Source organism: Macrosteles quadrilineatus, unplaced genomic scaffold, assembly GCF_028750875.1.
Source record: "Macrosteles quadrilineatus isolate MER2022 unplaced genomic scaffold, UCM_ALF_1.0 Scaffold_3__2_contigs__length_128488019, whole genome shotgun sequence".
Classification (NCBI taxonomy): Eukaryota; Metazoa; Arthropoda; class Insecta; order Hemiptera; family Cicadellidae; genus Macrosteles; species Macrosteles quadrilineatus.
This window is the reverse complement of record NW_026542596.1, coordinates 98,413,512-98,438,076: the sequence shown is the minus strand read 5'-3', so window position 1 is coordinate 98,438,076 and position 24,565 is coordinate 98,413,512.

Here is a 24,565-nt window from a genome sequence, read left to right as displayed (position 1 = left end):
AAATTCACTATTTTTTTACCAAATTTTCACCTTTTTCTTATATTTTTCACGGCTATTGGTGACCTGCATGTTCATAGGTTTACAATCTCTATCCTATCATAGGGATCGCTTCTCCATCAATCCAACGTGATGTCGCTGCCGACGCAGAAAAGAGAAAGACCCTCGTCACCCATTACACGGCCACCAACCTGCAGAGTGACGGCTTGGGTCCAGAAAGAGCTTTTTATAACGGACATGAGTCCTGGATGGACCACTCTCAATCATTTGGGTGGCAAGGTGGGAGGCCACGTTGACTAACATTTTTTTGTCACCTTATTTTCACATTTTCGATATTTTTACCTGAAATTCACTATTTTTTTACCAAATTTTCACCTTTTTCTTATATTTTTCACGTGGAATTCACATTTATGAAACGATATATCGTTGTTTAAAAAAAAACCCTAAGGGATATAGAGAGGAAGGTTATTTTAAAAAAATAGCAAAACGGCCATTGGTGACCTGCATGTTCATAGGATACACTACCAACCACTGAGCTAAAAGATTCGCCCAATCCGATGATTTCGAGGTGTATGTCTAAACCAAGGATTATGAACACCTCACTATGCCCCAGTGGTTATGGTATATCGAATTAAACATTTTTTAGTCACCTTATTTTCACATTTTCGATATTTTTACCTAAAATTCACTATTTTTTTACCAAATTTTCACCTTTTTCTTATATTTTTCACGGCCATTGGTGACCTGCATGTTCATAGGATACAATCTCTATCTTATCATAGGGATCGCCCCTCCATCAATCCGACGTGATGTCGCTGCCGACGCAGAAAAGAGAAAGACCCTCGTCACCCATTACACGGCCACCAACCTGCAGAATGACGGCTTGGGTCCAGAAAGAGCTTTTTATCACGGACATGAGTCCTGGATGGACCACTCTCAATCAATCGGGTGGCAAGGTGGGAGGCCACGTTGACTAACATTTTTTTGTCACCTTATTTTCACATTTTCGATATTTTTACCTGAAATTCACTATTTTTTTACCAAATTTTCACCTTTTTCTTATATTTTTCACGTGGAATTCACATTTATGAAACGATATATCGTTGTTTAAAAAAAAAACCCTAAGGGATATAAAGAGGAAGGTTATTTTAAAAAATTGCAAAACGGCCATTGGTGACCTGCATGTTCATAGGATACACTACCAACCACTTAGCTAAAAGATTCGCCCAATCCGATGATTTCGAGGTGTATGTCTAAACCAAGGATTATGAACACCTCACTATGCCCCAGTGGTTATAGTATATCGAATTCAACATTTTTTTGTCACCTTATTTTCACATTTTCGATATTTTTACCTAAAATTCACTATTTTTTTACCAAATTTTCACCTTTTTCTTATATTTTTCACGGCCATAGGTGACCTGCATGTTCATAGGATACAATCTCTATCCTATCATAGGGATCGCCCCTCCATCAATCCGACGTGATGTCGCTGCCGACGCAGAAAAGAGAAAGACCCTCGTCACCCATTACACGGCCACCAACCTGCAGAGTGACGGCTTGGGTCCAGAAAGAAATTTTTATCACGGACATGAGTCCTGGATGGACCACTCTCAATCATTTGGGTGGCAAGGTGGGAGGCCACGTTGACTAACATTTTTTTGTCACCTTATTTTCACATTTTCGATATTTTTACCTGAAATTCACTATTTTTTTACCAAATTTTCACCTTTTTCTTATATTTTTCACGTGGAATTCACATTTATGAAACGATATATCGTTGTTTAAAAAAAAACCCTAAGGGATATAGAGAGAAAGGTTATTTTAAAAAAATAGCAAAACGGCCATTGGTGACCTACATGTTCATAGGATACACTACCAACCACTGAGCTAAAAGATTCGCCCAATCCGATAATTTCGAGGTGTATGTTTAAACCAAGGATTATGAACACCTCACTATGCCCCAGTGGTTATGTTATATCGAATTAAACATTTTTTAGTCACCTTATTTTCACATTTTCGATATTTTTACCTAAAATTCACTATTTTTTTACCAAATTTTCACCTTTTTCTTATATTTTTCACGGCCATTGGTGACCTGCATGTTCATAGGATACAATCTCTATCCTATCATAGGGATCGCCCCTCCATCAATCCGACGTGATGTCGCTGCCGACGCAGAAAAGAGAAAGACCCTCGTCACCCATTACACGGCCACCAACCTGCAGAATGACGGCTTGGGTCCAGAAAGAGCTTTTTATCACGGACATGAGTCCTGGATGGACCACTCTCAATCAATCGGGTGGCAAGGTGGGAGGCCACGTTGACTAACATTTTTTTGTCACCTTATTTTCACATTTTCGATATTTTTACCTGAAATTCACTATTTTTTTACCAAATTTTCACCTTTTTCTTATATTTTTCACGTGGAATTCACATTTATGAAACGATATATCGTTGTTTAAAAAAAAAACCCTAAGGGATATAAAGAGGAAGGTTATTTTAAAAAATTGCAAAACGGCCATTGGTGACCTGCATGTTCATAGGATACACTACCAACCACTTAGCTAAAAGATTCGCCCAATCCGATGATTTCGAGGTGTATGTCTAAACCAAGGATTATGAACACCTCACTATGCCCCAGTGGTTATAGTATATCGAATTCAACATTTTTTTGTCACCTTATTTTCACATTTTCGATATTTTTACCTAAAATTCACTATTTTTTTACCAAATTTTCACCTTTTTCTTATATTTTTCACGGCCATAGGTGACCTGCATGTTCATAGGATACAATCTCTATCCTATCATAGGGATCGCCCCTCCATCAATCCGACGTGATGTCGCTGCCGACGCAGAAAAGAGAAAGACCCTCGTCACCCATTACACGGCTACCAACCTGCAGAATGACGGCTTGGGTCCAGAAAGAGCTTTTTATCACGGACATGAGTCCTGGATGGACCACTCTCAATCATTTGGGTGGCAAGGTGGGAGGCCACGTTGACTAACATTTTTTTGTCACCTTATTTTCACATTTTCGATATTTTTACCTGAAATTCACTATTTTTTTACCAAATTTTCACCTTTTTCTTATATTTTTCACGTGGAATTCACATTTATGAAACGATATATCGTTGTTTAAAAAAAAACCCTAAGGGATATAGAGAGAAAGGTTATTTTAAAAAAATAGCAAAACGGCCATTGGTGACCTACATGTTCATAGGATACACTACCAACCACTGAGCTAAAAGATTCGCCCAATCCGATAATTTCGAGGTGTATGTTTAAACCAAGGATTATGAACACCTCACTATGCCCCAGTGGTTATAGTATATCGAATTAAACATTTTTTGTGACCTTATTTTCACATTTTCGATATTTTTTACCTAAAATTCACTATTTTTTTACCAAATTTTCACCTTTTTCTTATATTTTTCACGGCCATTGGTGACCTGCATGTTCATAGGTTTACAATCTCTATCCTATCATAGGGATCGCCCCTCCATCAATCCAACGTGATGTCGCTGCCGACGCAGAAAAGAGAAAGACCCCCGTCACCCATTACACGGCCACCAACCTGCAGAGTGACGGCTTGGGTCCAGAAAGAGCTTTTTATCACGGACATGAGTCCTGGATGGACCACTCTCAATCAATCTTGTGGCAAGGTGGGAGGCCACGTTGACTTACATTTTTTTATCACCTTATTTTCACATTTTCGATATTTTTACCTGAAATTCACTATTTTTTTTACCAAATTTTCACCTTTTTCTTATATTTTTCACGTGGAATTCACATTTATGAAACGATATATCGTTGTTTAAAAAAAAACCCTAAGGGATATAGAGAGGAAGGTTATTTTTAAAAAATAGCAAAACGGCCATTGGTGACCTGCATGTTCATAGGATACACTACCAACCACTTAGCTAAAAGATTCGCCCAATCCGATGATTTCGAGGTGTATGTCTAAACCAAGGATTATGAACACCTCACTATGCCCCTGTGGTTATGGTATATCGAATTAAACATTTTTTAGTCACCTTATTTTCACATTTTCGATATTTTTACCTAAAATTCACTATTTTTTTACCAAATTTTCACCTTTTTCTTATATTTTTCACGGCCATAGGTGACCAGCATGTTCATAGGATACAATCTCTATCCTATCATAGGGATCGCCCCTCCATCAATCCGACGTGATGTCGCTGCCGACGCAGAAAAGAGAAAGACCCTCGTCACCCATTACCTGAATACCTCTGAATACCTGCTGCGACGTCGTTGACCAGAATTTCTGGATAGACTGTGTCATAAACTAAAAATAATATTTACACTATTTACAATACTTTGGCAAGATGGCGTTGAGCCTATACTCGATGGAACGCATCAAAATACTCGTCAACTGAGTACAGTGGTCGGTCGACTAGCCAGGCTTTAACTTTCTTTTTAAAAGTGGACGGTTCACAAGACTTAAATCTTTGGGGGAGACTGTTGTACATCTTCAGAGCCCTGATGCGGAAAAAGCTTTGTGTTTTGGACAGCCTGCAGTAAGGTATGTGGAGCTGGTCTCTGTTACGAAGGTTGTGGGAGTGGTGGAATTCCCTTGTTGTGAGCTGATCTAAGTTATCCCTCACATAACAGAGGCTAAACAGTACATACTGGCTGAAGATAGTAAGGATTTTTAGGCTTCTGAAGATAGGCCTACAGTGCTCACTGTCACTCTTCGATGCAATAATCCGAACCGCCCTCTTTTGAAGGAGAAGAATATCTTCACACCTTGCAGCGTGTCCCCAAAGCAGGAGCCCATAGGAGAGGTGGGAATGAAACAAGCCGTGATAGACGGTGGTCAGGTATTGCCTCGTCAACAGGGGTTTAAGTCTGCGGAGTAGATGGACGACTCGAGAGAGCTTAGTACAGATACTGTCCACATGGCCACTCCAGCTAATCTTTGTGTCTATTACGAATCCCAGCAGCTTCACCTCCGTTAAAATGTCAGCGTTTGTACGACTGAGACTGCACACAATCTCTTGGGTTTTTTCTCGGTTGAGGCTCAATCCGTTTTGTTGAAACCAAGTCTTTGCCAACTCAAAAACTTCTGTGGCCTTTTCCCGGGCCAAAACTGGAGTAGATCCTCTGGCAACAATTGTTGTGTCGTCAGCAAACATTAGGACGCTTCCAATGGCACTAAGGTCATTTATCATGATTGAAAAGAGGACAGGGCCCAATACTGAGCCCTGTGGGACACCATGCTCAATTAATCCAGGTGAAGAGTTGGCTCCAGATATCGACAGCACTTGTCTGCGGTCACTGAGATACGACCTGAAGGCATCAAATACACTGCCACGGATCCCAACATTTTCTAATTTTTGTAGTAGCATCTTATGGTTGACGGTGTCAAAGGCTTTGCTGAGATCTGCAAGGACCAAAGCAGCAGAGCCCTTATCTTCAAACGTATCTATTTACACGGCCACCAACCTGCAGAATGACGGCTTGGGTCCAGAAAGAGCTTTTTATCACGGACATGAGTCCTGGATGGACCACTCTCAATCAATCGGGTGGCAAGGTGGGAGGCCACGTTGACTAACATTTTTTTGTCACCTTATTTTCACATTTTCGATATTTTTACCTGAAATTCACTATTTTTTTTACCAAATTTTCACCTTTTTCTTATATTTTTCACATGGAATTCACATTTATGAAACGATATATCGTTGTTTAAAAAAAAACCCTAAGGGATATAGAGAGGAAGGTTATTTTAAAAAAATAGCAAAACGGCCATTGGTGACCTGCATGTTCATAGGATACACTACCAACCACTTAGCTAAAAGATTCGCCCAATCCGATGATTTCGAGGTGTATGTCTAAACCAAGGATTATGAACACCTCACTATGCCCCAGTGGTTATGGTATATCGAATTAAACATTTTTTAGTCACCTTATTTTCACATTTTCGATATTTTTACCTAAAATTCACTATTTTTTTACCAAATTTTCACCTTTTTCTTATATTTTTCACGGCCATTGGTGACCTGCATGTTCATAGGATACAATCTCTATCCTATCATAGGGGTCGCCCCTCCATCAATCCGACGTGATGTCGCTGCCGACGCAGAAAAGAGAAAGACCCTCGTCACCCATTACACGGCCACCAACCTGCAGAATGACGGCTTGGGTCCAGAAAGAGCTTTTTATCACGGACATGAGTCCTGGATGGACCACTCTCAATCAATCGGGTGGCAAGGTGGGAGGCCACGTTGACTTACATTTTTTTGTCACCTTATTTTCACATTTTCGATATTTTTACCTGAAATTCACTATTTTTTTTACCAAATTTTCACCTTTTTCTTATATTTTTCACGTGGAATTCACATTTATGAAACGATATATCGTTGTTTAAAAAAAAAAACCCTAAGGGATATAGAGAGGAAGGTTATTTTAAAAAATTGCAAAACGGCCATTGGTGACCTGCATGTTCATAGGATACACTACCAACCACTTAGCTAAAAGATTCGCCCAATCCGATGATTTCGAGGTGTATGTCTAAACCAAGGATTATGAACACCTCACTATGCCCCAGTGGTTATAGTATATCGAATTCAACATTTTTTTGTCACCTTATTTTCACATTTCCGATATTTTTTACCTAAAATTAACTATTTTTTTTACCAAATTTTCACCTTTTTCTTATATTTTTCACGGCCATTGGTGACCTGCATGTTCATAGGATACGATCTCTATCCTATCATAGGGATCGCCCCTCCATCAATCCGACGTGATGTCGCTGCCGACGCAGAAAAGAGAAAGACCCTCGTCACCCATTACACGGCCACCAACCTGCAGAGTGACGGCTTGGGTCCAGAAAGAGCTTTTTATCACGGACATGAGTCCTGGATGGACCACTCTCAATCATTTGGGTGGCAAGGTGGGAGGCCACGTTGACTAACATTTTTTTGTCACCTTATTTTCACATTTTCGATATTTTTACCTGAAATTCACTATTTTTTTACCAAATTTTCACCTTTTTCTTATTTTTTTCACGTGGAATTCACATTTATGACACGATATATCGTTGTTTAAAAAAAACCCCTAAGGGATATAGAGCGGAAGGTTATTTAAAAAAAATAGCAAAACGGCCATTGGTGACCTGCATGTTCATAGGATACACTACCAACCACTTAGCTAAAAGATTCGCCCAATCCGATGATTTCGAGGTGTATGTCTAAACCAAGGATTATGAACACCTCACTATGCCCCAGTGGTTATAATATATCGAATTAAACATTTTTTAGTCACCTTATTTTCACATTTTCGATATTTTTACCTAAAATTCACTATTTTTTTTACCAAATTTTCACCTTTTTCTTATATTTTTCACGGCCATTGGTGACCTGCATGTTCATAGGATACAATCTCTATCCTATCATAGGGATCGCCCCTCCATCAATCCGACGTGATGTCGCTGCCGACGCAGAAAAGAGAAAGACCCTCGTCACCCATTACACGGCCACCAACCTGCAGAGTGACGGCTTGGGTCCAGAAAGAGCTTTTTATCACGGACATGAGTCCTGGATGAACCACTCTCAATCAATCGGGTGGCAAGGTGGGAGGCCACGTTGACTAACATTTTTTTGTCACCTTATTTTCACATTTTCGATATTTTTACCTGAAATTCACTATTTTTTTTACCAAATTTTCACCTTTTTCTTATATTTTTCACGTGGAATTCACATTTATGAAACGATATATCGTTGTTTAAAAAAAAACCCTAAGGGATATAGAGAGGAAGGTTATTTTAAAAAAATAGCAAAACGGCCATTGGTGACCTGCATGTTCATAGGATACACTACCAACCACTTAGCTAAAAGATTCGCCCAATCCGATGATTTCGAGGTGTATGTCTAAACCAAGGATTATGAACACCTCACTATGCCCCAGTGGTTATGGTATATCGAATTAAACATTTTTTAGTCACCTTATTTTCACATTTTCGATATTTTTACCTAAAATTCACTATTTTTTCACCAAATTTTCACCTTTTTCTTATATTTTTCACGGCCATTGGTGACCTGCATGTTCATAGGATACAATCTCTATCCTATCATAGGGATCGCCCCTCCATCAATCCGACGTGATGTCGCTGCCGACGCAGAAAAGAGAAAGACCCTCGTCACCCATTACACGGCCACCAACCTGCAGAGTGACGGCTTGGGTCCAGAAAGAGCTTTTTATCACGGACATGAGTCCTGGATGAACCACTCTCAATCAATCGGGTGGCAAGGTGGGAGGCCACGTTGACTAACATTTTTTTGTCACCTTATTTTCACATTTTCGATATTTTTACCTGAAATTCACTATTTTTTTTACCAAATTTTCACCTTTTTCTTATATTTTTCACGTGGAATTCACATTTATGAAACGATATATCGTTGTTTAAAAAAAAACCCTAAGGGATATAGAGAGGAAGGTTATTTTAAAAAAATAGCAAAACGGCCATTGGTGACCTGCATGTTCATAGGATACACTACCAACCACTTAGCTAAAAGATTCGCCCAATCCGATGATTTCGAGGTGTATGTCTAAACCAAGGATTATGAACACCTCACTATGCCCCAGTGGTTATGGTATATCGAATTAAACATTTTTTAGTCACCTTATTTTCACATTTTCGATATTTTTACCTAAAATTCACTATTTTTTCACCAAATTTTCACCTTTTTCTTATATTTTTCACGGCCATTGGTGACCTGCATGTTCATAGGATACAATCTCTATCCTATCATAGGGATCGCCCCTCCATCAATCCGACGTGATGTCGCTGCCGACGCAGAAAAGAGAAAGACCCTCGTCACCCATTACACGGCCAACAACCTGCAGAATGACGGCTTGGGTCCAGAAAGAGCTTTTTATCACGGACATGAGTCCTGGATGGACCACTCTCAATCAATCGGGTGGCAAGGTGGGAGGCCACGTTGACTAACATTTTTTTGTCACCTTATTTTCACATTTTCGATATTTTTACCTGAAATTCACTATTTTTTTTACCAAATGTTCACCTTTTTCTTATATTTTTCACGTGGAATCCACATTTATGAAACGATATATCGTTGTTTAAAAAAAAAACCCTAAGGGATATAGAGAGGAAGGTTATTTTAAAAAATTGCAAAACGGCAATTGGTGACCTGCATGTTCATAGGATACACTACCAACCACTTAGCTAAAAGATTCGCCCAATCCGATGATTTCGAGGTGTATGTCTAAACCAAGGATTATGAACACCTCACTATGCCCCAGTGGTTATGGTATATCGAATTAAAAATTTTTAGTCACCTTATTTTCACATTTTCGATATTTTTACCTAAAATTCACTATTTTTTTACCAAATTTTCACCTTTTTCTTATATTTTTCACGGCCATTGGTGACCTGCATGTTCATAGGATACAATCTCTATCCTATCATAGGGATCGCCCCTCCATCAATCCGACGTGATGTCGCTGCCGACGCAGAAAAGAGAAAGACCCTCGTCACCCATTACACGGCCACCAACCTGCAGAGTGACGGCTTGGATCCAGAAAGAGCTTTTTATCACGGACATGAGTCCTGGATGGACCACTCTCAATCAATCGGGTGGCAAGGTGGGAGGCCACGTTGACTAACATGTTTTTGTCACCTTATTTTCACATTTTAGATATTTTTACCTGAAATTCACTATTTTTTTTACCAAATTTTCACCTTTTTCTTATATTTTTCACGTGGAATTCACATTTATGAAACGATAAATCGTTGTTAAAAAAAATCCTAAGGGATATAGAGAGGAAGGTTATTTAAAAAAAAATAGCAAAACGGCCATTGGTGACCTGCATGTTCATAGGATACACTACCAACCACTTAGCTAAAAGATTCGCTTAATCCGATGATTTCGAGGTGTATGTCTAAACCAAGGATTATGAACACCTCACTATGCCCCAGTGGTTATAGTATATCGAATTAAACATTTTTTGTGACCTTATTTTCACATTTTCGATATTTTTACCTAAAATTCACTATTTTTTTACCAAATTTTCACCTTTTTCTTATATTTTTCACGGCCATTGGTCACCTGCATGTTCATAGGTTTACAATCTCTATCCTATCATAGGGATCGCCCCTCCATCAATCCAACGTGATGTCGCTGCCGACGCAGAAAAGAGAAAGACCCTCGTCACCCATTACACGGCCACCAACCTGCAGAGTGACGGCTTGGGTCCAGAAAGAGCTTTTTATCACGGACATGAGTCCTGGATGGACCACTCTCAATCATTTGGGTGGCAAGGTGGGAGGCCACGTTGACTAACATTTTTTTGTCACCTTATTTTCACATTTTCGATATTTTTACCTGAAATTCACTATTTTTTTTACCAAATTTTCACCTTTTTCTTATATTTTTCACGTGGAATTCACATTTATGAAACGATAAATCGTTGTTAAAAAAAATCCTAAGGGATATAGAGAGGAAGGTTATTTAAAAAAAAATAGCAAAACGGCCATTGGTGACCTGCATGTTCATAGGATACACTACCAACCACTTAGCTAAAAGATTCGCTTAATCCGATGATTTCGAGGTGTATGTCTAAACCAAGGATTATGAACACCTCACTATGCCCCAGTGGTTATAGTATATCGAATTAAACATTTTTTGTGACCTTATTTTCACATTTTCGATATTTTTACCTAAAATTCACTATTTTTTTACCAAATTTTCACCTTTTTCTTATATTTTTCACGGCCATTGGTCACCTGCATGTTCATAGGTTTACAATCTCTATCCTATCATAGGGATCGCCCCTCCATCAATCCAACGTGATGTCGCTGCCGACGCAGAAAAGAGAAAGACCCTCGTCACCCATTACACGGCCACCAACCTGCAGAGTGACGGCTTGGGTCCAGAAAGAGCTTTTTATCACGGACATGAGTCCTGGATGGACCACTCTCAATCATTTGGGTGGCAAGGTGGGAGGCCACGTTGACTAACATTTTTTTGTCACCTTATTTTCACATTTTCGATATTTTTACCTGAAATTCACTATTTTTTTACCAAATTTTCACCTTTTTCTTATATTTTTCACGTGGAATTCACATTTATGAAACGATATATCGTTGTTTAAAAAAAACCCTAAGGGATATAGAGAGGAAGGTTATTTTAAAAAAATAGCAAAACGGCCATTGGTGACCTGCATGTTCATAGGATACTCTACCAACCACTTAGCTAAAAGATTCGCCCAATCCGATGATTTCGAGGTGTATGTCTAAACCAAGGATTATGAACACCTCACTATGCCCCAGTGGTTATGGTATATCGAATTAAACATTTTTTAGTCACCTTATTTTCACATTTTCGATATTTTTACCTAAAATTCACTATTTTTTTACCAAATTTTCACCTTTTTCTTATATTTTTCACGGCCATTGGTGACCTGCATGTTCATAGGATACAATCTCTATCCTATCATAGGGATCGCCCCTCCATCAATCCGACGTGATGTCGCTGCCGACGCAGAAAAGAGAAAGACCCTCGTCACCCATTACACGGCCACCAACCTGCAGAGTGACGGCTTGGGTCCAGAAAGAGGTTTTTATCACGGACATGAGTACTGGATGGACCACTCTCAATCAATCGGGTGGCAAGGTGGGAGGCCACGTTGACTAACATTTTTTTGTCACCTTATTTTCACATTTTCGATATTTTTACCTGAAATTCACTATTTTTTTTACCAAATTTTCACCTTTTTCTTATATTTTTCACGTGGAATTCACATTTATAAAACGATATATCGTTGTTTAAAAAAAAACCCTAAGGGATATAGAGAGGAAGGTTATTTAAAAAAAATAGCAAAACGGCCATTGGTGACCTGCATGTTCATAGGATACACTACCAACCACTTAGCTAAAAGATTCGCCCAATCCGATGATTTCGAGGTGTATGTCTAAACCAAGGATTATGAACACCTCACTATGCCCCAGTGGTTATAGTATATCGAATTAAACATTTTTTTGTCACCTTATTTTCACATTTTCGATATTTTTACCTAAAATTCACTATTTTTTTACCAAATTTTCACCTTTTTCTTATATTTTTCACGGCCATTGGTGACCTGCATGTTCATAGGTTTACAATCTCTATCCTATCATAGGGATCGCCCCTCCATCAATCCAACGTGATGTCGCTGCCGACGCAGAAAAGAGAAAGACCCTCGTCACCCATTACACGGCCACCAACCTGCAGAGTGACGGCTTGGGTCCAGAAAGAGCTTTTTATCACGGACATGAGTCCTGGATGGACCACTCTCAATCATTTGGGTGGCAAGGTGGGAGGCCACGTTGACTAACATTTTTTTGTCACCTTATTTTCACATTTTCGATATTTTTACCTGAAATTCACTATTTTTTTACCAAATTTTCACCTTTTTCTTATATTTTTCACGTGGAATTCACATTTATGAAACGATATATCGTTGTTTAAAAAAAAACCCTAAGGGATATAGAGAGGAAGGTTATTTGAAAAAAATAGCAAAACGGCCATTGGTGACCTGCATGTTCATAGGATACACTACCAACCACTGAGCTAAAAGATTCGCCCAATCCGATGATTTCGAGGTGTATGTCTAAACCAAGGATTATGAACACCTCACTATGCCCCAGTGGTTATGGTATATCGAATTAAACATTTTTTAGTCACCTTATTTTCACATTTTCGATATTTTTACCTAAAATTCACTATTTTTTTACCAAATTTTCACCTTTTTCTTATATTTTTCACGGCCATTGGTGACCTGCATGTTCATAGGATACAATCTCTATCCTATCATAGGGATCGCCCCTCCATCAATCCGACGTGATGTCGCTGCCGACGCAGAAAAGAGAAAGACCCTCGTCACCCATTACACGGCTACCAACCTGCAGAATGACGGCTTGGGTCCAGAAAGAGCTTTTTATCACGGACATGAGTCCTGGATGGACCACTCTCAATCAATCGGGTGGCAAGGTGGGAGGCCACGTTGACTAACATTTTTTTGTCACCTTATTTTCACATTTTCGATATTTTTACCTGAAATTCACTATTTTTTTACCAAATTTTCACCTTTTTCTTATATTTTTCACGTGGAATTCACATTTATGAAACGATATATCGTTGTTTAAAAAAAAACCCTAAGGGATATAGAGAGGAAGGTTATTTAAAAAAATTGCAAAACGGCCATTGGTGACCTGCATGTTCATAGGATACACTACCAACCACTTAGCTAAAAGATTCGCCCAATCCGATGATTTCGAGGTGTATGTCTAAACCAAGGATTATGAACACCTCACTATGCCCCAGTGGTTATAGTATATCGAATTAGACATTTTTTTGTCACCTTATTTTCACATTTTCGATATTTTTACCTAAAATTCACTATTTTTTTACCAAATTTTCACCTTTTTCTTATATTTTTCACGGCTATTGGTGACCTGCATGTTCATAGGTTTACAATCTCTATCCTATCATAGGGATCGCTTCTCCATCAATCCAACGTGATGTCGCTGCCGACGCAGAAAAGAGAAAGACCCTCGTCACCCATTACACGGCCACCAACCTGCAGAGTGACGGCTTGGGTCCAGAAAGAGCTTTTTATAACGGACATGAGTCCTGGATGGACCACTCTCAATCATTTGGGTGGCAAGGTGGGAGGCCACGTTGACTAACATTTTTTTGTCACCTTATTTTCACATTTTCGATATTTTTACCTGAAATTCACTATTTTTTTACCAAATTTTCACCTTTTTCTTATATTTTTCACGTGGAATTCACATTTATGAAACGATATATCGTTGTTTAAAAAAAAACCCTAAGGGATATAGAGAGGAAGGTTATTTTAAAAAAATAGCAAAACGGCCATTGGTGACCTGCATGTTCATAGGATACACTACCAACCACTGAGCTAAAAGATTCGCCCAATCCGATGATTTCGAGGTGTATGTCTAAACCAAGGATTATGAACACCTCACTATGCCCCAGTGGTTATGGTATATCGAATTAAACATTTTTTAGTCACCTTATTTTCACATTTTCGATATTTTTACCTAAAATTCACTATTTTTTTACCAAATTTTCACCTTTTTCTTATATTTTTCACGGCCATTGGTGACCTGCATGTTCATAGGATACAATCTCTATCTTATCATAGGGATCGCCCCTCCATCAATCCGACGTGATGTCGCTGCCGACGCAGAAAAGAGAAAGACCCTCGTCACCCATTACACGGCCACCAACCTGCAGAATGACGGCTTGGGTCCAGAAAGAGCTTTTTATCACGGACATGAGTCCTGGATGGACCACTCTCAATCAATCGGGTGGCAAGGTGGGAGGCCACGTTGACTAACATTTTTTTGTCACCTTATTTTCACATTTTCGATATTTTTACCTGAAATTCACTATTTTTTTACCAAATTTTCACCTTTTTCTTATATTTTTCACGTGGAATTCACATTTATGAAACGATATATCGTTGTTTAAAAAAAAAACCCTAAGGGATATAAAGAGGAAGGTTATTTTAAAAAATTGCAAAACGGCCATTGGTGACCTGCATGTTCATAGGATACACTACCAACCACTTAGCTAAAAGATTCGCCCAATCCGATGATTTCGAGGTGTATGTCTAAACCAAGGATTATGAACACCTCACTATGCCCCAGTGGTTATAGTATATCGAATTCAACATTTTTTTGTCACCTTATTTTCACATTTTCGATATTTTTACCTAAAATTCACTATTTTTTTACCAAATTTTCACCTTTTTCTTATATTTTTCACGGCCATAGGTGACCTGCATGTTCATAGGATACAATCTCTATCCTATCATAGGGATCGCCCCTCCATCAATCCGACGTGATGTCGCTGCCGACGCAGAAAAGAGAAAGACCCTCGTCACCCATTACACGGCCACCAACCTGCAGAGTGACGGCTTGGGTCCAGAAAGAAATTTTTATCACGGACATGAGTCCTGGATGGACCACTCTCAATCATTTGGGTGGCAAGGTGGGAGGCCACGTTGACTAACATTTTTTTGTCACCTTATTTTCACATTTTCGATATTTTTACCTGAAATTCACTATTTTTTTACCAAATTTTCACCTTTTTCTTATATTTTTCACGTGGAATTCACATTTATGAAACGATATATCGTTGTTTAAAAAAAACCCTAAGGGATATAGAGAGAAAGGTTATTTTAAAAAAATAGCAAAACGGCCATTGGTGACCTACATGTTCATAGGATACACTACCAACCACTGAGCTAAAAGATTCGCCCAATCCGATAATTTCGAGGTGTATGTTTAAACCAAGGATTATGAACGCCTCACTATGCCCCAGTGGTTATGTTATATCGAATTAAACATTTTTTAGTCACCTTATTTTCACATTTTCGATATTTTTACCTAAAATTCACTATTTTTTTACCAAATTTTCACCTTTTTCTTATATTTTTCACGGCCATTGGTGACCTGCATGTTCATAGGATACAATCTCTATCCTATCATAGGGATCGCCCCTCCATCAATCCGACGTGATGTCGCTGCCGACGCAGAAAAGAGAAAGACCCTCGTCACCCATTACACGGCCACCAACCTGCAGAATGACGGCTTGGGTCCAGAAAGAGCTTTTTATCACGGACATGAGTCCTGGATGGACCACTCTCAATCAATCGGGTGGCAAGGTGGGAGGCCACGTTGACTAACATTTTTTTGTCACCTTATTTTCACATTTTCGATATTTTTACCTGAAATTCACTATTTTTTTACCAAATTTTCACCTTTTTCTTATATTTTTCACGTGGAATTCACATTTATGAAACGATATATCGTTGTTTAAAAAAAAAACCCTAAGGGATATAAAGAGGAAGGTTATTTTAAAAAATTGCAAAACGGCCATTGGTGACCTGCATGTTCATAGGATACACTACCAACCACTTAGCTAAAAGATTCGCCCAATCCGATGATTTCGAGGTGTATGTCTAAACCAAGGATTATGAACACCTCACTATGCCCCAGTGGTTATAGTATATCGAATTCAACATTTTTTTGTCACCTTATTTTCACATTTTCGATATTTTTACCTAAAATTCACTATTTTTTTACCAAATTTTTACCTTTTTCTTATATTTTTCACGGCCATAGGTGACCTGCATGTTCATAGGATACAATCTCTATCCTATCATAGGGATCGCCCCTCCATCAATCCGACGTGATGTCGCTGCCGACGCAGAAAAGAGAAAGACCCTCGTCACCCATTACACGGCCACCAACCTGCAGAGTGACGGCTTGGGTCCAGAAAGAAATTTTTATCACGGACATGAGTCCTGGATGGACCACTCTCAATCATTTGGGTGGCAAGGTGGGAGGCCACGTTGACTAACATTTTTTTGTCACCTTATTTTCACATTTTCGATATTTTTACCTGAAATTCACTATTTTTTTACCAAATTTTCACCTTTTTCTTATATTTTTCACGTGGAATTCACATTTATGAAACGATATATCGTTGTTTAAAAAAAAACCCTAAGGGATATAGAGAGAAAGGTTATTTTAAAAAAATAGCAAAACGGCCATTGGTGACCTACATGTTCATAGGATACACTACCAACCACTGAGCTAAAAGATTCGCCCAATCCGATAATTTCGAGGTGTATGTTTAAACCAAGGATTATGAACACCTCACTATGCCCCAGTGGTTATGTTATATCGAATTAAACATTTTTTAGTCACCTTATTTTCACATTTTCGATATTTTTACCTAAAATTCACTATTTTTTTACCAAATTTTCACCTTTTTCTTATATTTTTCACGGCCATTGGTGACCTGCATGTTCATAGGATACAATCTCTATCCTATCATAGGGATCGCCCCTCCATCAATCCGACGTGATGTCGCTGCCGACGCAGAAAAGAGAAAGACCCTCGTCACCCATTACACGGCCACCAACCTGCAGAGTGACGGCTTGGGTCCAGAAAGAGGTTTTTATCACGGACATGAGTACTGGATGGACCACTCTCAATCAATCGGGTGGCAAGGTGGGAGGCCACGTTGACTAACATTTTTTTGTCACCTTATTTTCACATTTTCGATATTTTTACCTGAAATTCACTATTTTTTTTACCAAATTTTCACCTTTTTCTTATATTTTTCACGTGGAATTCACATTTATGAAACGATATATCGTTGTTTAAAAAAAACCCTAAGGGATATAGAGAGGAAGGTTATTTAAAAAAAATAGCAAAACGGCCATTGGTGACCTGCATGTTCATAGGATACACTACCCAGGGGTGCCCATCCCCCCCTAGACTCATGACGCAACCCCCCCCCCCCCCGCAATTGAGCAACAGCCCCCCCCATAAATGATGTACACAACAAATTAGAAACATTATTCCCCCGCCCAGCACTATTTGTAAAACTATAAAAGAAGTTTTATAATTTTTTTAGATATTTAAAATTCAAACCCAGTTAATCTATAACAATAAAGTTATAGTTTTGTCTGAAAATTGCTCAGAATTGTACATAATTTGGGATATTTATGTTTTATACATTGAAGAAGTTGAAACATGTCTTATCTCAATTTATGTCCGTCTGTCGTCACGGCCCAGAATGCATTTTATGCAGCCTACTCATGGCCTACTCTAAAGAAAACTAGAGTACCGATTATGATTCTAATGGTTTAATTGTATCCACAAGATTGGCGAGAGAGTCCTTATAGCCATTAAAATATGGCCTCACTATTTTGGAAATAAAATAACGGACGATCAAAAACACAATTTTGTGTGATTTTTCAAGTTTATTTTCTCCATGTTTACTACATACGTCATTAATTTATGAAATACTAATAATCTGTTATGAGAACACGTCATGTATGAAATTATGAGCAGCTGTTTTGATAAAGATTCCTTTTCCTAGCTGTCACTGATATGTTTACATAAATGTTCTTTAAGAATACTGTGTAGGCCCTAACCATTTCCGATCACGTTTGTAAGCAAATCCAAAACCAAGTGAGATTAATAACCGTGTGGCTTTGGCTTACATAACGGGTTTGATTTATCACGAGTACTAATATGTAACTGTAAATTAAATGAAATAACTAGCCATCATCCAGGTCGGGAACCGGAGATTCTGTTTGTATCAAGTTGTACTTGAATTTTGATTACAGGGAAAAGACCGTGAATCAGTGTTGTACAGGACTGGAAAACTTATCTTTCTATATAAATAAAATTAGAGTTTCATAAATCACCTCAATTTAAGGAATTTTTTATTGCCAGAATATCCATACAGCGTTCGTAACCTGCTTAACGAATTGTCAGCGTCTTTCTCGATATTACGATCCCCTCTCCCTCCCTTTAGAAACATCACAGCTCCTTTGATGAAAATGAAATGGAAACAACGCTTGCGCCAACAATCGTCTGCTCCGTACACTTCTGTCTGCTGTGCGCTATGTTACAACAGATTTCAGATACAACAGCTCTAGGGAATGATGACGATATAATGCTTAGTACACTGTGATTGAGTGATAACCATGGTAACTTTAGTAAGGCTGTGATTGGCCAATGAGTAGACCTAAATATGGCGACTTGTTGAATTCGTGTATGAATTGAAGAGAAACCTATTAAAGAACAGAAGAACAAAGAAAGAGAATAACAAGATTGTTCTCGTTACATTCTTTTTTAAGAGTGTTTTAATTATCTCTCAATATAATTTTACAATTTTTTATTACTTATCTATCAATTCCTATGCTGTGTTACAGCACCTATCGGTAGCCTATCCGTCTATCATGAGCAGTACCTTATAACACTTTCTAAAGGTTCCTTTAATAATTTACGTTATTTATAGCAATACAATGTTTGGCTAGTGATTAGTTGAGTTTGAGTTAGCTACAATTTTAAACGTTTCCGTTTGTACAACTGAACCAAGATAAATGATTTGAAATTTACAATAATAATGATTGTGCAATGTTGAATTTCGTTTATAAAAATGTAAATCGTGACGTTTATGGCTGTTTACAGCGTTTTAATGAGTTTGTCATCTGTTTTTATACTATATTGGATTAACCGTATTTTTCATTCCCCCCCTCTCCCTATTAACTCAGGTAATCGAGTATCTACACAATAGTGTAAAGTATTGTAGCCTATGCTACTTGCTACTTGATTGTATTTTAACGAGCTTTATGTCAACAAAGCGTTCTGCTGTGCTAAGTCGCGGTGTAGCTGGACGTGTCTGTACCACGCGTTATCTTTTAACTATCACAGCAGTTGAGCCATCCCGTGCGCTCCCTCTTAGATCTCACGTCTTGCTAATCTTAAATAAAAACTTTCTACACGAATCCTAAACTATCCTAAAATCCTATTTTAACTAATTTAATTCAATAATATAACTATTGTCATTAATTAATCCACTTTCTATCTGGCGACTTCGTAATGTATTTTGGATTGTCGTCACGTTGAACATTGTTGCTATTAACTTTAGCCCCCCCCCCATTTGAATTTTTTGAGCCCCCCCCCAAGAATTTCAATGACGCAGTCTGCGTCACGGCCCCCCCTTGTGGGCACCCCTGCACTACCAACCACTTAGCTAAAAGATTCGCCCAATCCGATGATTTCGAGGTGTATTTCTAAACCAAGGATTATGAACACCTCACTATGCCCCAGTGGTTATAGTATATCGAATTAAACATTTTTTGTGACCTTATTTTCACATTTTCGATATTTTTTACCTAAAATTCACTATTTTTTTACCAAATTTTCACCTTTTTCTTATATTTTTCACGGCCATTGGTGACCTGCATGTTCATAGGTTTACAATCTCTATCCTATCATAGGGATCGCCCCTCCATCAATCCAACGTGATGTCGCTGCCGACGCAGAAAAGAGAAAGACCCTCGTCACCCATTACACGGCCACCAACCTGCAGAGTGACGGCTTGGGTCCAGAAAGAGCTTTTTATCACGGACATGAGTCCTGGATGGACCACTCTCAATCAATCTTGTGGCAAGGTGGGAGGCCACGTTGACTTACATTTTTTTATCACCTTATTTTCACATTTTCGATATTTTTACCTGAAATTCACTATTTTTTTTACCAAATTTTCACCTTTTTCTTATATTTTTCACGTGGAATTCACATTTATGAAACGATATATCGTTGTTTAAAAAAAAACCCTAAGGGATATAGAGAGGAAGGTTATTTTTAAAAAATAGCAAAACGGCCATTGGTGACCTGCATGTTCATAGGATACACTACCAACCACTTAGCTAAAAGATTCGCCCAATCCGATGATTTCGAGGTGTATGTCTAAACCAAGGATTATGAACACCTCACTATGCCCCTGTGGTTATGGTATATCGAATTAAACATTTTTTAGTCACCTTATTTTCACATTTTCGATATTTTTACCTAAAATTCACTATTTTTTTACCAAATTTTCACCTTTTTCTTATATTTTTCACGGCCATAGGTGACCAGCATGTTCATAGGATACAATCTCTATCCTATCATAGGGATCGCCCCTCCATCAATCCGACGTGATGTCGCTGCCGACGCAGAAAAGAGAAAGACCCTCGTCACCCATTACCTGAATACCTCTGAATACCTGCTGCGACGTCGTTGACCAGAATTTCTGGATAGACTGTGTCATAAACTAAAAATAATATTTACACTATTTACAATACTTTGGCAAGATGGCGTTGAGCCTATACTCGATGGAACGCATCAAAATACTCGTCAACTGAGTACAGTGGTCGGTCGACTAGCCAGGCTTTAACTTTCTTTTTAAAAGTGGACGGTTCACAAGACTTAAATCTTTGGGGGAGACTGTTGTACATCTTCAGAGCCCTGATGCGGAAAAAGCTTTGTGTTTTGGACAGCCTGCAGTAAGGTATGTGGAGCTGGTCTCTGTTACGAAGGTTGTGGGAGTGGTGGAATTCCCTTGTTGTGAGCTGATCTAAGTTATCCCTCACATAACAGAGGCTAAACAGTACATACTGGCTGAAGATAGTAAGGATTTTTAGGCTTCTGAAGATAGGCCTACAGTGCTCACTGTCACTCTTCGATGCAATAATCCGAACCGCCCTCTTTTGAAGGAGAAGAATATCTTCACACCTTGCAGCGTGTCCCCAAAGCAGGAGCCCATAGGAGAGGTGGGAATGAAACAAGCCGTGATAGACGGTGGTCAGGTATTGCCTCGTCAACAGGGGTTTAAGTCTGCGGAGTAGATGGACGACTCGAGAGAGCTTAGTACAGATACTGTCCACATGGCCACTCCAGCTAATCTTTGTGTCTATTACGAATCCCAGCAGCTTCACCTCCGTTAAAATGTCAGCGTTTGTACGACTGAGACTGCACACAATCTCTTGGGTTTTTTCTCGGTTGAGGCTCAATCCGTTTTGTTGAAACCAAGTCTTTGCCAACTCAAAAACTTCTGTGGCCTTTTCCCGGGCCAAAACTGGAGTAGATCCTCTGGCAACAATTGTTGTGTCGTCAGCAAACATTAGGACGCTTCCAATGGCACTAAGGTCATTTATCATGATTAAAAAGAGGACAGGGCCCAATACTGAGCCCTGTGGGACACCATGCTCAATTAATCCAGGTGAAGAGTTGGCTCCAGATATCGACAGCACTTGTCTGCGGTCACTGAGATACGACCTGAAGGCATCAAATACACTGCCACGGATCCCAACATTTTCTAATTTTTGTAGTAGCATCTTATGGTTGACGGTGTCAAAGGCTTTGCTGAGATCTGCAAGGACCAAAGCAGCAGAGCCCTTATCTTCAAACGTATCTATTTACACGGCCACCAACCTGCAGAATGACGGCTTGGGTCCAGAAAGAGCTTTTTATCACGGACATGAGTCCTGGATGGACCACTCTCAATCAATCGGGTGGCAAGGTGGGAGGCCACGTTGACTAACATTTTTTTGTCACCTTATTTTCACATTTTCGATATTTTTACCTGAAATTCACTATTTTTTTTACCAAATTTTCACCTTTTTCTTATATTTTTCACATGGAATTCACATTTATGAAACGATATATCGTTGTTTAAAAAAAAACCCTAAGGGATATAGAGAGGAAGGTTATTTTAAAAAAATAGCAAAACGGCCATTGGTGACCTGCATGTTCATAGGATACACTACCAACCACTTAGCTAAAAGATTCGCCCAATCCGATGATTTCGAGGTGTATGTCTAAACCAAGGATTATGAACACCTCACTATGCCCCAGTGGTTATGGTATATCGAATTAAACATTTTTTAGTCACCTTATTTTCACATTTTCGATATTTTTACCTAAAATTCACTATTTTTTTACCAAATTTTCACCTTTTTCTTATATTTTTCACGGCCATTGGTGACCTGCATGTTCATAGGATACAATCTTTATCCTATCATAGGGGTCGCCCCTCCATCAATCCGACGTGATGTCGCTGCCGACGCAGAAAAGAGAAAGACCCTCGTCACCCATTACACGGCCACCAACCTGCAGAATGACGGCTTGGGTCCAGAAAGAGCTTTTTATCACGGACATGAGTCCTGGATGGACCACTCTCAATCAATCGGGTGGCAAGGTGGGAGGCCACGTTGACTTACATTTTTTTGTCACCTTATTTTCACATTTTCGATATTTTTACCTGAAATTCACTATTTTTTTTACCAAATTTTCACCTTTTTCTTATATTTTTCACGTGGAATTCACATTTATGAAACGATATATCGTTGTTTAAAAAAAAAAACCCTAAGGGATATAGAGAGGAAGGTTATTTTAAAAAATTGCAAAACGGCCATTGGTGACCTGCATGTTCATAGGATACACTACCAACCACTTAGCTAAAAGATTCGCCCAATCCGATGATTTCGAGGTGTATGTCTAAACCAAGGATTATGAACACCTCACTATGCCCCAGTGGTTATAGTATATCGAATTCAACATTTTTTTGTCACCTTATTTTCACATTTCCGATATTTTTTACCTAAAATTAACTATTTTTTTTACCAAATTTTCACCTTTTTCTTATATTTTTCACGGCCATTGGTGACCTGCATGTTCATAGGATACGATCTCTATCCTATCATAGGGATCGCCCCTCCATCAATCCGACGTGATGTCGCTGCCGACGCAGAAAAGAGAAAGACCCTCGTCACCCATTACACGGCCACCAACCTGCAGAGTGACGGCTTGGGTCCAGAAAGAGCTTTTTATCACGGACATGAGTCCTGGATGGACCACTCTCAATCATTTGGGTGGCAAGGTGGGAGGCCACGTTGACTAACATTTTTTTGTCACCTTATTTTCACATTTTCGATATTTTTACCTGAAATTCACTATTTTTTTACCAAATTTTCACCTTTTTCTTATTTTTTTCACGTGGAATTCACATTTATGACACGATATATCGTTGTTTAAAAAAAACCCCTAAGGGATATAGAGCGGAAGGTTATTTAAAAAAAATAGCAAAACGGCCATTGGTGACCTGCATGTTCATAGGATACACTACCAACCACTTAGCTAAAAGATTCGCCCAATCCGATGATTTCGAGGTGTATGTCTAAACCAAGGATTATGAACACCTCACTATGCCCCAGTGGTTATAATATATCGAATTAAACATTTTTTAGTCACCTTATTTTCACATTTTCGATATTTTTACCTAAAATTCACTATTTTTTTTACCAAATTTTCACCTTTTTCTTATATTTTTCACGGCCATTGGTGACCTGCATGTTCATAGGATACAATCTCTATCCTATCATAGGGATCGCCCCTCCATCAATCCGACGTGATGTCGCTGCCGACGCAGAAAAGAGAAAGACCCTCGTCACCCATTACACGGCCACCAACCTGCAGAGTGACGGCTTGGGTCCAGAAAGAGCTTTTTATCACGGACATGAGTCCTGGATGAACCACTCTCAATCAATCGGGTGGCAAGGTGGGAGGCCACGTTGACTAACATTTTTTTGTCACCTTATTTTCACATTTTCGATATTTTTACCTGAAATTCACTATTTTTTTACCAAATTTTCACCTTTTTCTTATATTTTTCACGTGGAATTCACATTTATGAAACGATATATCGTTGTTTAAAAAAAAACCCTAAGGGATATAGAGAGGAAGGTTATTTTAAAAAAATAGCAAAACGGCCATTGGTGACCTGCATGTTCATAGGATACACTACCAACCACTTAGCTAAAAGATTCGCCCAATCCGATGATTTCGAGGTGTATGTCTAAACCAAGGATTATGAACACCTCACTATGCCCCAGTGGTTATGGTATATCGAATTAAACATTTTTTAGTCACCTTATTTTCACATTTTCGATATTTTTACCTAAAATTCACTATTTTTTCACCAAATTTTCACCTTTTTCTTATATTTTTCACGGCCATTGGTGACCTGCATGTTCATAGGATACAATCTCTATCCTATCATAGGGATCGCCCCTCCATCAATCCGACGTGATGTCGCTGCCGACGCAGAAAAGAGAAAGACCCTCGTCACCCATTACACGGCCAACAACCTGCAGAATGACG